Below are 17,690 nucleotides of genomic sequence, written 5' to 3'. Positions count from 1 at the left end.
CTTCCCACTCTCAGTCCACAGTAGAGACCCATATCAGAATCAAGCATATCACCACTCACATATGTCATGAAATTGTTTTCTTTGCAGCAGCAGTGCAGTGCAATATATAAAATCACAACAGTTCTGTGCAAAATTCCTATGCACATATATATGTGTGTGTATATACATATATATGTACCTAAGGATTTTTCACAGTACTGAATCTGAACAATTTTAGCCATGATTTCCAAATATTTCATGGTATTTCTTCACAATTTAGTAGATTTCTTTGTGAGATCTATGAGGGGTAATTGATAAGTTTGTGGCCTAAGGTAGAAGGAGTCAATTTTAGAAAACCTAGCACATTTATTTTTCCTACATTTACACACTTAGTCCAGCATTCGTGGAGCATACGGATCTCTTCTTTGTAGAAGTCGACGTCTTCTAAGGTAGAAGGAGATGAGTTATTAAATTGAAACTTTCTGCATTGTCACTCAAAGAGTTGAACTACATGTGCATGTAACAAGAGCTGTATAACTCATCTCCTTCTACTTAAGGCCACAAACTTATCAATCACCCCTGCTGTGGACCACCTGGAGGTCCAAGACGCTCTCGTTACATGCACGTGCAGTTCAAATCTTTGAGTGATTATGCAGAAAGTTTGAAGTTAATAACTCATATCCTTCTACCTTAACCATGAACTTATCAATCACCCCTGCTGTGGACCACTTCTACAAAGAAGGGATCCGTATGCTCCACGACCGCTGGACTAAGTGTAGGAGGGGACTATGTTGAAAAATAAATGTGCTATGTTTTCTAAAGCTGACTCCTTCTACCTTAGGCCATGAACTTATCAATCAACCCTCGTAAACTGTTTTCCTTGGTAATTTAGTCACAATGAAGCTAATTAAAGTGTAAGAGTCCCATTAATAAACACACCACCTTATATACATTCTAATGAAAATAGATTTACCAAGGTAGAACCACCACTAGGTTTCACTAGTGACCCTAGAGTACTTTATTATCTCTTCCATGATCAATCTGTTCACAATGTTCTCCAGATGACTTTAAAACATGAAAATTACCATGCCCATTTATTCCAGGTTTGATAAAATTTTTCTTTTTGAGTTCTCAGGGAGTAAGTCAACTTTTCCATTTTAAATATTTCCAAGATAATTTCGTACCAATCTTCTAATGTAGGTGGTATTGGATTTAGCCATTTTCTAGTGATTGATTTCTTACTTGCCGCTAAGAGGGCCTGCAGCAACTTTATATCTTCCTTCTGTTCAAGAAACAATACATGCCCCAAATAGAGCATCTCAAAGTTCAGAGGTATCTGGGACCTAAGTACCTTAACTAATGTTCTATGAATACCTTCCCAAAATAGACTTAATTTAGGGCAATCCCAAAAAATATGAAAATGATTTGCCTCCTTGGAGCTGCACCTTCTCCAACACATCACATTTGTATCTTTATATTTTTCCTGATATGGGGTCTTGAAGTATCTTATAATGTTTTTCCAACAATTTTATCAAATTTTATCAAATCTGGAATAAATGGATTGAATATATAACCCCAATGCGAGCAGACTTTAGATGACTCTCCTAATGATTTATACTGCTCTTCTCATCAACACAGTAATATTGCTAACGTAAGCACCCCTAGTCTAAATGTTTTTTTTGTTTTCTTTTGGAAAATAGAGAATTAACACAAGTAAAGGGAAAGATTTGGGAAAGGGATAAAAAAATGAAAAAATTAAGTAAATAAGTACATAGGGATTGGATAATTATGTCTGCGGGCAGGAGCAAGCATGAACAAATTAGGATATAAACACCTACAATGGTTGATACATAGGCTTATATACAACATTTTGGACCAGTGGAAATGGTCCAGAAGAGTTATATGGAAACTATTATTACCATTTTTCTTAACAACTAATTCCATTACTTAGCCTAATAGGTTAGATTTACCACAGTACATAATTATCTATTTAAATGTTTATTTTCCTTTTATATCATCTCAATGTGTACTTAAGAATGTATAAATAATTGTAGTTTTATACATATAAAAAAATGGAAAAGGTTATATGTGTGAAAAAAGTACATGATATTTGTGAATTCCTTATCCAAATAAAAATAAAATTAAAAAAAAGAAAATTACCATGCCATTTGGTAAGATTGAAAAAATGTTCTGTTGAAACGCTCAGCAATAGTGAAGCACAGCAAGATCCAAATGACATGATGCTCAATAATATAAACACTGCACTTATATAGCCTTCCCCACCCAACCCCCAACTTAATGATAGAGCCGACGTTATTTCAGAGGAATGATTGCAAACTAATAGTGGAGTCCAATAATGAGGTATGTAGGAGAGAGGTTAAAGGAAGCAACAAGACTTTAGGTGGGAATTCACAAATCATGAATAGATTAGCCTCATAAGACATCAAAATTTAAAGACTGACAGCACAGTGCAAAAATCTTAGGCATATATATATCTAGGCCACCTTAGACTTCTGCACAAGTACTATATTTGTCAATGTGGAGCAGAGAGTGAGTTTGTAAATCTGGCAGGAGCTAAATATGTTGGAAGTGGCGAGGGTGGAGTGCCACTAGAGGGGCAAGGGACAGGTGGCAGAAAAGGAGAGCTGGGGTGGGAGTTAGCATGGGTTCAGACACAGCCAGCCCTGAGACACCAGGCAAGGTCATTTGATTCCAAACAATTGATTTATTGATCATTACAGAATGTCTCTCTGGTGCTTCCAACTCTCTCCCCTCTCCCTTCCCCTTTTTCCAACCACGATTCTCCTCTCCCTACTCCCTTCAAACTCTCAGTCCACAACAGAGATCTATATCAGAATCAGGCAGGTTTATCATCACTCACCTATGTCGTGAAATTTGTTTTTATTTGCAGCAGCAATACAGTAGAATTAAAAAACAAACCAAGACAATTCAGAATGCAATGTTGTGAGTTACTTGAGTCAGATTCAGATTTATTTATCACGTGTATTGAAACATACGGTGAACTGCATCATTTGTGTTAACAAGTAAGACACCCAAGGAAATGCTGGGGGCAGCCCACGAGTGTCGCCACACATTCAAGTGCCAACATAGCTTGCTCACGGAGTTCCAGAGCACAACACAAACAACAACAAAACACAGTAGCAAAACAAGCCCCCTATCCCATCCCTACCACACACCCAACTACGCACATACACAGGCAGGCCTCCACTTGGTTCAAATTATTCACAAATGCTTTCTCATTTTCCCATTGATGATTCTTTTCTCCAATTGCACATCGAATGTAAGCTCTAAACATGCAAAATATATAATCAATTTCACCAAAAATATCCAGTATTTCAAATGCTCTTTATACTTTATAACTTATCAGCAATATTTTATCAACAAAATTTGCACTTGATATTTAAAGAAAAATGATAATATATATTTGAAATAAAGTTATTTTTGCTGGTCTGTATTGGCCAATAAAAGGAATAATTGCCTCTGAGTTTTTCATAAAGAGAAAATGAATTATTTAGCCGATTTAATCTGCAATGCTTTCTATATATGCTCGGACATCAATACATTACATCCTTTAACAAGAATGAGTATTGCAATTTGATGAATTTTCTGTGGTAAAATAGAAATGAATTTCAGCATCTAGACACTTGTTTAAAATTCCATGCAATCTATCTCTCCTAGATTAACAAATTTAAAATTCCCACATTAAAATTTAACAGCACTGTTATTGCATACTGTTTGGTTGGAATATTTCTATATCTTGACTTGATTAAGGAATGTTAACTAACTACAAGACACATCTTCAACCAATAGAGCCACTTTAGATGCCGAACTATATAAACTAAACCGATTTTCCACAGAATGTGAAATAAGTTACAAGATCTCAAGTTAATAAGGAGAGCCAATGAAGTAGGAGAGAGAGAAAAACATTTTTACTTCTCTGGGAGAAGTAAGTCAGGATTATGAATCATAAGTTGGAAAATAGATGCAGGCTGTTCAGGAGTAGAGTTGGAAAACAGTCTGTAATCAAATCCAATCTCTTTAGCAAGTGCAATTGATGCGATGTCACGTTGCTGATATGACATTTGAGACTGAACAAAAAACGATGTCATTGAAGTAAAAGGGGACTAGGTACATCAGATCTTACTGAATGACAAAACATGTCTGAGGATCTAAGCAGCCCACTCCTATTCTTGTGTTACTAAAAGGCACAAAGCATGCCAACACAGGGTAGTATGAAACACATGCAGTTGCACTGACACCCCTCTCCCCACCCCCCATCATAATTATCGAAGTGTCATTTTTATTGAATTGCTATTTTTCATCAGGAGCATTTTGCAAATAGCCTGGATTTAAGTCAATTTGCAGCCCCCAATACATACTGTAAGTACCTGTTTACAATATTCAGACCTGTTACATTCTGAGAGACCAGTTAATGAGTTCACATTAGGTAATACTGGAGCTGTGACAAATATTGCTAAAAGTATTCTCTCATAGAAGTCAAAAGATAGTCTTTGGAGGAAAATTGCATAAGAAAAAAATATTTAGAAACCAGATTTAGGATTAAAACATAGAAGAAGTATTCAATCTTTCCACTTCCCCCAGTTTAATATATCATGGTTGTGATGTTGCATTTGTCCCTCCTTTTCTCCATCTGTTTAATGGACAGAACATTATGGTCATTATCACATTTTGGGTGGATGTCAGTGCTATAGCAGTTAGCTGAAATGTTAATGGGGCCACAGCCTTTCTTTTATCTAGTGTGCTCTGCCATTTGTCAACACCGTGAGGTGTGAATTAAATTGCCGGAGGATCAGTTTCTGTCATAGTTGGTAAATCAAGAGATCAAGCATTTCCCATGTCTTCATATTTCCAAAATTTTACTATTGTCATAGATCTGGAAAATGAAATTTCCCTTTGCATTGTTTAATTCCATATAATGTATTTTTTGTGAAGGTTACCAAGTAGGTGATTTGGTTGTCATTGCATATCTCTTTATTGACAATGCTGACAGTTGGGATATTAATGGGAGTGGAGAAAAACCAGTACAATATCATGAATTTACCAGAATTGGGATCATGATTCGCTGATCCTTCAAGCTAAGTTCTTGTGATGTTTAAAAATTGTAGTTTGTATTTAAGTTCTCGCTAAGAGTAGTTTAATTTAAAACTGAGATTCCAAGATGTCTAATGAGGATAGGTTGAGTGAATTTGGGTTTTGTTTTCTTTGGAGCGAAGGAAGGGTGTGGGAACTAGAATGAAGGGACTTAGGATAGAATGGATGGTAAAAAAGCAAAGATAGCATGCAATCTCACTGTCAAGAAAGGCAGGCAGTTAATAGGACAAAATTGCAGCCTGCAGGATGAATATCAGTGCATTATTGATACAGAATCAAAAAGGGTAGCAAATATAGTATTAAAATGTTATATCTCAATGCACAAAGTATAACGAATAAGGTGGATGATCTTGTCACGCTATAACAGATTGTTAGGTATGATGTTAAGGCCATCACTGAATCGTGGCTGAAGGATGGTTGTAGTTGGGAGCTGAATGTCCAAGGTTACACATTGTATCAGAGAGATAGGAAGGTAGGCAGAGGAGGTGGCATGGGTCTGCTGATAAAGAATGGCATCAAATCAGTAGAAAGATCTGACAGAGGATCAGAAGATGGTGAATCCTTGTGGGTTGAGTTAAGAAACTGCAAGGGTAAAAGGACCCGGATGGCAGACCGGATATGCAGGTCTCACAACAGACGCTGGGATGTGGACCACAGATTACAATGAGAAATAGAAAACGCATGTTTAAAGGGTAATGTTATGATAGTCATGGGAGGTTTCACCAAACAGGTTGATTGGGAAAATCAGGTTGGTAATTCATCTCAAGAGAGTGAGTTTGTTGAATACCTACAAGATGAGCTATATAGGACCCTGGTCAGACCCCACTTGGAGTACTGTGCTCAGTTCTGGTCACCTCACTACAGGAAGGATGTGGAAGCCATAGAGAAGGTGCAGAGGAGATTTACAAGGATGTTGCCTGCATTGGGGAGCATGCCTTATGAGAATAGGTTGAGTGAACTCAGCCTTTTCTCCTTGGAGCGATGGAGGATGAGAGGTGACCTGTTAGAGGTGTATAAGATGATAAGAGGCATTGATCGTGTGGACAGTCAGAGACTATTTCCCAGGGCTGAAATGGTTGCCACAAGAGGACACAGGTTTAGATTATGAAGACACGCGGTCCTCTTTTATTGTCATTTAGTAATGCATGCATTAAGAAATGATACAATATTTCCTCCGGTGTGATATTACAAAACACAGGGCAGACCAAGACTGAAAAAACTGACAAAACCACATAATTATAACATATAGTTACAACAGTGCAACAATACCATAACTTGATGAAGAAGTCCATGAGCACAGTAAAAGTTCAAAGTCTCTCAAATGTCCCAGATCTCATGCAGACGGGAGAAGGAAGAACTCTCCCTGCCATGCTGACCACAGTCCCACTCTGAGTCATCCGAAAGCTTCGTGCTCTGATCAGCTCTCCAACACCGAGTACTGAGCGCCATATCTGTCCGAACGATTCGACTTCTATCTCGGTCGCAACAGCAGTCAAAGCCGGGGATTTTGAGGCCTACCCTCCGAAAGATTCCTGACCATGCAGTAACGACAGCAGCGAATGAGCGTTTCAGAAATTTCTCCAGATGTTCCTTTGTGCTTTCACGTTCCTCTCCATCAAATCAGAATTGTCCACAGCCCCTATTTAACGGATATGATATCATGTTCACCGGAGGGCTGCGCACGCGCAGTGCACTGCTCTCTCTCCTCCCGCCGTTTAAGGTGCTGGGGAATAGGTACAGAGGAGATGTGAGGGGTAAGTCTTTTACTCAGAGAGTGATGAGTGCGTGGAATGGGCTGCCGGCAATGGTGGTGGAGGCAGATACGATAGGGTCTTTTAAGAGACATTTAGATAGGTACATGGAGCTCAGTAAAATAGAAGGCTATAGGTAAGCCTAGTAATTTCTAATGTAGGGACATGTTCAGCACAACTTCGTGGGCTGAAGGGCCTGTATTATGCTGTAGGTTTTCTATGTTTCTATGACTTTTTAGAACAGTTTGTCATTGAGCCTACCAGGGGATCACCTATACTCAATTGGGTGTAATGTAATGAACTGGATCCCTGAGGCACACCACTGGCCACGGACCTCCATGCAGACCTGTCTACACCTACTCTTTGCCTTCTGTGGGCAAGCCAGTTCTGGATACACAAAGCAGTGTGCTCTTGGATCCTATGCCTCCTTACTTTCTCAATAAGCCTTGCATGGGGTACCATACCAAATGCCTTGCTGAAATCCATATACACTAAATCTACTACTCTACCTTCATCAATGTGTTTAGTTACATCCTCAAAAAATTCTCTGAGATCTTTAACCTCTCACTTCAGCAGTCTGAGGTACCCACTTGCTTTAAGAAGACTTCTCTTATATGGGTACCTGCCTCAATGACTGTCATCTAGTCGGACTTACATCCATTGTAATGAAGCGTTTTGAGAGATTGGTGGTGAAACATATCAACTCTTTCCTGAGAAGCAACTTGGATCTGCTTCAGTTTGCCTAACATCACAACAGGTCAACAGCAGATGCCATTTCATTGGTTCTTCACTCAATCCTGGAAGATCTGGACAGCAAAGGTGCATATATTAGAATGCTCTTTATCAAATAGAGCTTGTCATTCAATACTACCATCCCCTCAAGTCAAATTAATAAACTTCAAAACATTGGCTTCAATACCTCCTTGGGCAACTGGATCCTCGATTTCCTCACTTGCAGACTCCAGTCAGTTTGGATGGGCAACAACATCTCCTCCACAATCTCCATCAGCACAGGTACACCAGAAGGCTGTGCACTTAGCCCCCTGCTCTACTCACTTTATACTTATGACTGTGTGGCTATATTGAAGTCTGGTGATGACATCACTGTCATTGGCCAAATCAGAGATGGTGAGGTCTCAGCATATAGGAGGGAGATTGGAAATCAGGCTGAGTAGTGTCATAACAACAACCTCTTACTTAATATCAACAAGACTAAGGACCTGATAATTAACTTCAGGAGGAGGAAACCAAAGGTTCATGAGCCAGACCTTATTGGAGGATCAAAGATGGAGAAGGTCAGCAACTTTAAATTCACCAGTGATATCATCTTGGAGGACCTGTCCTGCGCCCAGTTACAAAGAAAGCACAGCAGCAGCTCTACTTTCTTAGGAGTTTATGAAGATTCAGTATGACATCTGAACTTTGACAAAATTTTATAGATATGTAGTGGGGAGTATCACAGCCTGGTATGGAAACACCAATGACCTTGAATGGAAAATCCTGCAAAAGCAGTGGATTCAGCCCAGTCTATCACTGGTGAAGCCCTCTCCACCGCTGAGCACATCAATAGGAAGCGTTGTCACAGAAAAGCAGTATCCATCATCAGGGACCTCCACAACCCAGGTCATGCTCTGTTCTCACTGCTGCCATCAGGAAGAAGGTACAGGAGCCTCAAAACTCACACCACCAGGTTCAGGAACAGCTTGGTCTCCTCAAATATCTGGCTCTTGAACCAAAGAGTATAATTTCACTAAACTTCACTTGTCCCTTCATTGGAAAGTTCCCACAACTTATGGACTCATTTTCAAGGTCTTTATCTCATGTTCTCAATAATTATTGCCTATTCATTTATTATTATTATTTCTTTATTTTTGTGTTTGCACAGTTTGTTGTCTTTTGCACACTGGTTGAACCCCATGTTGGTGCAGTGCTTCATTGATTTTATTATAGCTATTTTTCTATTTTGGATTTATTGAGTATACCAGCAAGAAAATGAATCTCAAAGTTGTATTTGGTGATATATATGTACTTTGATAATAATTTTACTTTGAAGTTTGAAATGCACAATTGGTGTAAAAATCTGTTTATTGTCTTTATGAATACAATGGAAAGGAAAGTTGTTTATTCGAGGGGTGATTGATAAGATCCCTCCTACACTTACACACTTAGTCCAGTGGTCGTGGAGCATACACATCCCTTCTTTGTAGAAGTTGTCGCCTTGGACCTCCAGAAGTAGTCCACAGCAGGGGTGATTGATAAGTTTGTAGCCTAAGGTAGAAGGACATGAGTTATACAGCTCTCCTTACAAGCATGTGCAGTTCAACTCTTTGAGTGATTATGCAGAAAGTTTGAGGTTAATAACCCATCTCCTATCTTAGGCAACGAACATATCAATCACCCCTGCTGTGGACCACTTTCTGGAGGTCCAAGACCCCGACTTCTACAAAGAAGGGATCCGTATGCTCCATGACCGCTGGACTAAGTGTGTAAATGTAGGGGGGGACTATGTTGAAAAATAAATGTGCTAGGTTTTCTAAAATTAACTCCTTCTACCTTAGGCCACAAACTTATCAATCACCCCTCGTAAGTTGGCAGATAATTCATCCACAGTCCAGCTTGTCCCTATGTTGTCTATGTCCATGAGCATAAATGAGTATTAATTTACAAGTAGTAATATGAGAAAAAACACTGAATTGGGTTTGTCTCTGATTTTGGAAAGAACTGGTATAATTGTGAGCAATATATTTTGCTTGAAATTGGGGAAATTAGTACCAATGGACAATTGCCTTTAAACTTAAGTTACATTCTATAAAGGTTAAGCTTCCAGAATTCTTTGCACAGATTTAAAATCTGTTGTCACAGAAGCAGTCTCTGTCAACAAAACTGGCCACATCCGCTGGTTGAATTATGCACAGTTGCAAATTCCTGCTTATTGTATTTTGAATGCAGGTCTTTGAAGAGCTTCAGAAATTAACATTGTTCTTCTAGGTAAATAGTAATAGAAAATTAGAAAACTTTCATATTTTAATGATGGTAGAAGCTTACTGCATGATATCCAATGATTAGTGTTGTATGGATTAATAAAGTAATTAGTTTATAATGGATTCCTCCTGGCTGACAAATATTAATGAAGTATACTCCCTTGATCTTAGTCCCTCTCAGCTACATTAACCAACCTGGATCTGATTATTTCCCTGAAATAAATAGAAGAAAATTATTAAAGTATTTTTTTGGAAATCCATTCCAAAGCATTGTATCATTCCATTCATCCATAGTGGATTTTATAGTCAACAGTAAGTTTCAGTTGTGTGAAACAGCAAGTGATGTTAATGCATCTCTTTTCCCTCTCAGGTCGGGTAATAGGTCGGTGATGAAAAGTGAAGTTTTTAAGGGGAATCTGAGGGGAAACTTGTTCATTTAGAGGGAGTTGCGAGTGTGGGATGAGCTGCCAGCAGAATTGGTAGATGTGGGTTCAACAGCAGCATTTGGGAAATGTTTGGATAGGTACATGGATGTGAGCAGTTTGGAGGGATATAGTTCAGGTGTAGGCTGATGGGACCATATCCCTCCAAACTGCAAAAGACCAGATCAGCATGGATTAGATGGGTCAAAGGGCCTGTTTCTTTGCTGTACAACTCAGAAAGATAAAATGTATCTCAAAACTTTCAAAGCTTCGCCAGTTGCATGCAAAAAGGTACTTACAAGATTGGCATTGCTTCACACTGATAAAGTATGATGTGCCAATAATTACGTATATGACAGAACGCTTTAGGAAATTTTCTCCATTACAACTAAGAGCTACATAAAAGTAATTCATGAATATCCCCATTGAGTATGTGTATCAAGCCAAGTTAAGTCTTTCCAGAAGACCATAAGACATAGGAGCGGAATTAGGACATTTGGCCCATCGAGTCTGATCCACCATTCACTCATGGCTGATCATTTTTCCCCTCCTCAGCCCCACTCCCAGCCTTTGATGTAACCTTTGATCTCTGATCAAGAACCTGTCAAGCACTGCCTTAAAGATATCCAACAACCTGGCCTCTAGAGCTGCCTGTGGTAATAACTTCCACAAATTCAGCACCCTCTGGCTAAAGAAATTTCTCTGCATCTCTGTTTTAAGTGGACGCCCCTCCATCCTGAGGCTGTGCCCACTTGTCCTAAACTCCTCCACCATGGGAAACATCCTTTACACATCTACAATGTCTAGGCTTTTCAATATTTGAAAGGTTTCAATAAGATCCGCTCCTCATCCTCCTAAATTCCAGTGAGAACAGACCCAGATCAAACGTTCCTTGTATAATGACCGTTTCATTCTCGGAATCATCCTTGTGAACCTTCTCTGAACCCTCCCCTAGAAGGTCCTAGGCTAAGCTGAACTCAGTGATCATTTAAATGGCCTGGAAGTGGGTAAGAAACAAAACACTGCTGACCTTATACATTCTTTCTCGGATTATAAATTATTTGAGAACAAGACCTTGCTGCCATGACAAATTTAACTCTTGTGTCAAGAACAAGGAGTCTGTGAAGACTGTCAAAGGACTACATGCAGGGACAGTCCTTTATTTCAGGGAATGTTACTATGAGAGGAAGGGGCACCCTTAGAGTGACAAGAGAGGTTATCAATATCAAAGCACAACTAGCCAAAGACAAATCAGATAAATAAGATAAAAGCCAAAAATGACAAAAGCACTCATCAGCTCAGACAAAACCCATGGAGTGAGTAACAGAATTAATGACGAGACATTAACTCTCTGTCTCCCTTCACAGATGACGAGTGCATCCGGCATGTTCTAATTTTATTTCAGATTTCTATTTCTTGCTATTTGTGGGTCCAGTTCTGGCAGGGGCTACAAATTCCTCCTGTAAATGGTTCACGTGTTTGCAAAACTCAGGCTTCATTCCTGTGTTACACTGATGTTTAGATATCCATATCATACATAATTAATGAGATATTCATCAGTGGCTAAAACCATCAGCATTTATGTTATTTAATCCAGTTTACAATAGTGACAGGCTATTACCACATAGTAAACGGGAGCTATTGCGAGGCTGTTTGTGTGATTAAGACTGTTTTGTTCAATTTTGCCATTCAATGAATTAAGAACTTGTCACTTCAGTTGTGGCAAAGTTGATGCCGCATGTGACAGATGGTTACCATCGCCAGCAGCTTCTGCAACTCCAGCCTGTCTAAAGTTGCCTAGACCACGTGCCATTGCTGAATGCCTTCAGCTATATTGGTGCCTGTTTATTCCTTGGATAAGCACACAAGAAACAAAAGCAGGAGTGGATCAGTCATCTCGTCAAACTGCAGTAAGCCATTCACCTAAACTTGCACAACCTTTCTTCATCCCAGAAATCAACCAAGTGAACCTTCAGAAGTACAGAGTAAGAGCATCTGCAATTCAGTTGGGTGACCAAATCTGTACGCATTACTCTGGGTGAGGTCTTACCAGCACCCTGCAAAGTTGTATCAAGAAACCCCTTTTCTCGAGCTCTACACTCAGTGTACTAGGTACCAGTGGCGGCACCAGAAATTTTTCTTGCTGGTGCTACGGAGGGGCAAAATGATTCAGTGATGGTGCTGAGGGATGCACTGTATGGGAATATATATTTGCAAGGCCAGACACGAGGTGTTAAAAAGTCAGTTTCAAGCATTATGTGCCTACTATAAATGCCTCTGTTGATTCACAAGCAACAGCAATTGATAGATCTAATATAGGAGTGAACTGTTACGGTGTCAATGGCATCGGAGACAACCTGGGCTACAAGGAGCATAAACAAAATAAACAAACAGAGCATCCGACCCACAGCGGACAACGTGAATCACGCACCAATCCCGCAATCGGCATCAAGTGCGTGCTTTTCAACTGAAAGACACAACACGAACCCACTGCTATTTGCATTACATAGACAGCAATGCCAAAAGATACACCATTATTAAAGTCAAATAAGGCAAACAACAAATGCAAAGCTTTATCAGGAGTTGGACAAATCGTACTCTGACCTTGCAATACCTCAATTAATTCAGTTCTTGAATTTAAACAAAAATCAACAGAATCACCACTTGGAAATCTAAGCAAAACCAGTAGGCTTAATAGCAGTAAATGTAATATTTTAGGATTTGCAGGAAACATAAGGACTATGGGGTATCCACCACAATATAATAATAACAATAATCAGCATTAGTCTTGGCCCAAATTTTTAAAAAATCAACTGCACTCACCATTAATGTTTTCAGAGAAGCACAATCCGTCTGTTGTTGTGATTGGTGGTGAAAGAATCAATGATTTTCTGGATGTCAAGTGCCTTGGTCCTCTGGCTGTTTATGGCCAACAGAGCCAAGTTGCTGTTCCGAGCATCGCCACTGCTATTCCTTAAGTAGTTTTTGACGTGACTGAGGTAAGAGAAACTCCGTTCGCATGAGGACCTATACTGACCTATACACGCGTTCTTATCAATATTACACTGGGCGAGTGTCTGTTCAATGCTTTTAAGAAGCGACTCCGCGTCCAACCCTTCTGCTGGAGTGAACTGCAAGAATTCTTCAAGCACTGTTTCGTTATTCAAATACCGCACCACCACTGATATTTGCTCCTTTTTACTCAAGTCTTTACTTTCATCCACCATGATGGCAAAATGTCCAGCCTCCTTGATTCCTGCACTTATTTGATGTCTGACTATATCTGCCATAATACCCATAATTTCATTTTGGATATCGTGATGGGTGGTTTTTGCATTTCCAGGATTGTCCTCTTTTTTTTTTTAGCTACAGTCTTATCAAACTTCCCAATTACACTGAGCAACTCAACAAAGTTTCCCCTATTACCAGATCCATCATTCTCCCAGTGTCCTTGCTGGGCAATGCCTTAGCACGCAGTATAGCGTAGAGACTCAACCACTGCTCTCATATACTCACGATTTTCTTGGACAATCTTTGCATGTCCTTTGTCAAGCATATTTCCAAATCTAGAACCATCTTGTTTTCTCAATCTGAATTTGGCCCATGCCTCCATCGCAAACTTATGAGTTGCACTTACATGGTGGGTTTTGAAAGCTGTTGTAGCTTTCCGCCAGTTGTGGTAACCGGTGACAGTGAAGGTAGACTCAGAATGGAACCCATGTCCTCCACACAGGAAATGCCTGCATGCGAAGCAGAATGTAGCATCTTTTTGTGACTGAATATTCCAGCCAGTCAAACCAGCCACGAATAAAACTCCTTTGCTGATTGCCAAACCGTTGCGAAGGGTACTTTTTCAATGCTGACCGATGGGGTCCTTCCTCAGGCTGCCAGCTAACATCGCTAACAGTATTCCCACTCGCACTAAGAGCAGCTTCATCCAAGTTCTCTTTCGAATCCCGCTCCATTTCTTGTTCCTCTACTTCGCCCTCACACTCATTCGATGAACTGCTGTCGTCCTCATCCCCTCTTACTCCTTTCTGCATGTCACTTTCAATTAGGACATGCTCAGGCTGAGACACCACTGATTCCTCTGGATGAGATCGTTTTCTGACTAAAAATCGATCCATTTTTCATGCCCGCCAAAATAGTGCATGTGCCAGGTCGACACTTGCTTGTAAAAGCACAATGTGCGTGTGTGGCATCCGTTAGTCTCGCGAGACCACGGAGCTGCGCCTGGATGTATACTATCAATCTCTTGCGTGAGTGAGAGTGAGTGACATCACCACCTTAAGTGATCTTAGATCAGCTTAACTGATCTGAGGACAGCAACGGCAAGACATTGACAACGAACCAATAAGCAGAAGTGTAGGATGGATCTGACAGAGTTTATAACTTTATTGCTGCGTGGGTGTTATGGTAATTGGGGGCGCTGTTTCACTAGATCAACTAGAGAAACAAGCTGTATTCAAGACTATACGGAGAAAGCAAAGCAGCTGCAGTTAATTTCTTGGTGGTGTTATGGTGGGGCTATTGCAATCTCTGCTGGGACTATAGCCCCAGCTAGCACCACCTTAGCGCCGCCCCTGCTAGGTACATACATTACTAGGTACACCTGCTCATTAATGCAAATATCTAATCAGCCAAACATGTGGTAACAACTCAATCCATAAAAGCATACAGACATGGTCAGGAGGTTCAGTTATTGTTCAGAACAAGTATCAAAATGGGGAAGAAATGTGATCCCAGTGACTTTGACTGTAGAATGAATATTGGTGCCAGATGGAGCGGTTTGAGTATCTAAGAAACTGCTAATCTGTGATCTTCACACATAATTGTCAGCATCACAATCAGGTTTAATATCACTGTCAAATGTCATGAGATTTGTTGCTTTGCAGCTGCAGTTCAATGCAATACATAATAAAAATATTATAACTTTCAGTAAGAAATATATATAAAATTAAATAAAATAAGTAGTGCAAAAGGAAAGGAAAAAAGTACTGAGGTAGTGTTCATGGGTTCATTGTCCATTCAGAGATCTGATGACAGATGTGAGGAAGCTGTTCCTGAAACCATCAGTGTGGCTTCTGTACCTCCACCTTGATGGTAGCCCACGTCCTGAGCAATTGGATCCTTAATGATGGGTGCCGCCTTTTTGAGACATTGCCTTTTCAGGATGTCCTGGATGCTGGTGATGCTAGTTCCCCTGATCGTACAGGCAGAGTTTACAACCTTCTGCAGCTTTTTCCAGTCCTGTGCAGCGGCCTCTCCAGACGCTGATGCAACTGTTTAGAATGCTGTCCATGATACATCTGTAGAAATTAGCGAGAGCCTTTGGTGGAATACCAAGTCTCCTCAAATTCCTAATAAAATATAGCTGCTGTTGTCCATTCTTTGTAATTGCACCAATTTCTTGAGTGCAGCATAGATCCTCAGAGAAGACACCCAGAAACTTGAAATTGCTCACCTTTTCCACTTGAGGATCCCTCAGTGAGGACTGTGTGGGTTCCCCTGACTTCCCCTTCCTGAAGTCCACAACCAATTGCTTGATCTCACTGATGTTGAGAGCAAGGTTGTTGCTGCAACATCACCCAACCAGCTGATCTATCTCACCCCTGGGCGCCTCCTCATCACCACCTGAAATTCTGCCAACAATAGGTAGTTGTTTTGTCAGCAAGTTTATAGGTGTCATCTCCGGAGTTTATAGAGAATGGTACAAGAAACAATAATCATCCAGTGAGTAATAGTTCTATAGGAGAAAACGCCTTGTTAATGAGAGAGGACAGGGGAGAATGGCCAGTCTGGTTGAAGCTGACAGGAAGACGACAATGGTAACTCAAATAACTATATCTTACAATAGTGGTGTGCAGACAAGCATCTCTGAATGCGCAGCACATTCAACCTTGAATTGGATGAATCGTAGCAGCAGAAGACCATGAATTATGCTCCGTGGCCACTATATTAGGCACAGGAGGTGCTTCAGTCCATTAGCCTTCGTCATTACTTGCAGCAACTGATGCTAATTTTCTGTGTTTCATGGCCAGTGTTTTCCATCTTTAAACTGTGAAGCTGAGATTTATAAGGATGCTGTCGGAACTTGGGGGACTGAATTACAGAGAGATTGAGTGAGTTGGGACTATTTTCATTGGGGCATAGGAAAATGAGGGTAAGTCTTACAGAGGTGTATAAAGTCATGAGGGGGACTTGAAGTTGTTACATTAACAGTACTTAAAAGGTACTTTGACAAATGGATCAGAAAGGTTTGGGTGGATTTGGACAAAAGTAGTCAAGTGAGACTAGCTTAGATGGGAATATTGGTTGGCATGGACCTTCAGGGTTGAAGAGCCTGTGTGAATGTTGTATGTCTCCATGACACTATGCCATGATGTAATGGGTCCATAGTTCCCTTTGTACTGCAATATTTGTAATCTCACTCCACTTAAATAATAAAATATTTATTTTGTTCTTCCAAGTGGATAACTACACATTTTTCTACCTCATGCTCCTTCTCCCAACTTCTTAACCACTCACTTAGCCCATCCGTATCCCTCTGTGTCCCATCACACTTGCTAACCCTCGGATCTTTATATAATCAGCAAGTATGGCTAAAGTGCACCTGGGCCCTTCACCTAAGTTATTGAGACTCCAAAATTGCGGCATTCCACTCATTACTTATTGCCAGTCCTAAAACGTCCCATTTAAATGATTCCTGTTTCCTGTAGATTGTAACTACCCAGACAAATGTATTATCCCCATCTCTATGTATTTTTACCTTATGGGATATCCTTTTATTTTTATTTTTATTGAGCTACAACACAGAATAGGCCCTTCTGGTTCTTTGAGCCGCACCACCCAGCAACCCCCTGGTTTAATCCTAGCCTAACCACAGGACAACTTGCAACTACCAATTAACCTACCAACTGGTACGTCTTTGGACTGTGGGAGGAAACCAGAGCACCTGGAGGGAACCATGTGGTCATGAGGAGAACATACAAACTCCTTACAGGCAGTGGCAGGAATTGAACTTGGGTCGCTGGCACTGTAAAGCATTGTGTTAACCACTACGCTACATTGCCACCCCATTTGGGAACTCCAAATCACTACATTTACTAGATTCCCTTTATCCATTCTGTTTGACGCGTCTTTGAAGAACTTAACATATCTGTTAAACACAGTTTCTCTTTCATACAATCATATTGGCTTTGCTTGATTGTGTTCTGCTTTCCTCAAAGTCCTGTCCCGTCCTTTAGTATGAATCCCAGAGTTGTGCACTTTCTTTTTAAATCTTTTTATTGAATTAGTACACAAAAGGTAAAACATATAGAAACTAATACACTGTCGCAATATAAATTTACAAGAGATATTAATACATAAAAAAACAATACAAACAGTGCAGTTTAGTTATAAAATAACAAGGTAATATAGTA

The sequence above is a fragment of the Mobula birostris genome, chromosome 2 (assembly GCF_030028105.1).
Source record: "Mobula birostris isolate sMobBir1 chromosome 2, sMobBir1.hap1, whole genome shotgun sequence".
NCBI lineage: Eukaryota > Metazoa > Chordata > Chondrichthyes > Myliobatiformes > Myliobatidae > Mobula > Mobula birostris.
Note: the sequence above shows the minus strand (reverse complement) of the source record.